We start from the raw sequence: 1,234 nt of genomic DNA on the forward strand, positions 1-1,234 counted from the left end.
GTTTATCATTATATATATATGTATATATATATATAATGTTCAGGCACTTTTGAGTCTTGTATTTTACCATAGATCCAAACTCCACTGTCTTTAATGCAGGTATTTAAGTCACAGGACTGAAGATGTGAATTTAAAAATGCATCTCAGTTTTACCACTGTGATTCTGCAGGAATCCAGCAGCACAAATATATGGTATATATTGTACTGCACTAGGCTGAAAGAGTTTGTGCCAAATAAATTTCATATGTACACATTTTTTATCTGTCCTGTTCCACCCCAAAAAAAATCAGTAATTGTGTTTAGAATGCTTTCATGCATGATGTGTGCACAATTTCTTTATTGTACCCAAGTAAAGCCCTCAGATACCCCAGCATGATTTTTAGTTGTATTCTCGTGAGTTTGGGTTAAGTTAGAGGATCAGACACAACGTAACTTTACTTTAGCCTGGACGCCATGCTGACTGTTGAATGAAGTAAATGCAGTTACTAATTCATTGTTCTATGTCCATCAACAGTTCTGGTTAAAGCCTCCACATTGATAGTTCTACATTAATTACAGTGTTACGTTCAAGGTTGGTTTAGCTGCACCGCTGGTAACAACAATGAGCATAAAACAACATCATGTCATTAAATACAAGTTGAACATCCAGTCAGCAGGCATTTATATATATATATATATATTCAGTGTTTTCCTGTTGGAAAACTGAAAGAAACATTTTGTTTGTTTTCTTTTGTAAGAGAGGCATGTGCAAAATGGGTAACCAAACCAAAAACCTCAAGTCTTAAGAAGTAAATGAAACATTCCAACGTGGGATGTTTAATTGCATACTTGTCTTTCACTGCTCTACTGTTTCCCAATGTCCTGAGAGATTGTGCAACAACAGCAAAGGATTTCTTGGACCCATGGCCAGTGTTGCTGCATAATCTTCATCAGCTATGCTTAGAGAAAGCAGACATTGTGGAAGAAGGACACAGGGATTGGACTTTTCCAAAACAACAGCACACACACTTGAAAAGGACACACTGAGCTCAGTAAACCTCACAGTGAGAAGATCCTGGTTTCAAGTTCATGAACTTCCTGAGATGAACTTGCATTTTTTTTTTTTTTTTTACTTAAAATTTTTAAGTTGTATTGACAAAAATGATTCATTTTGGATACCAAAATCAATTTATAAATTACAGATTCCAATCTATGTGATTGATAAAAGTGCAGTTAAAGCCAAAAAATAGATTTG

This window comes from Nematolebias whitei, chromosome 3 (assembly GCF_014905685.2).
Source record: "Nematolebias whitei isolate Nwh7 chromosome 3, NemWhi1, whole genome shotgun sequence".
In the NCBI taxonomy this organism is placed as follows: Eukaryota; Metazoa; Chordata; class Actinopteri; order Cyprinodontiformes; family Rivulidae; genus Nematolebias; species Nematolebias whitei.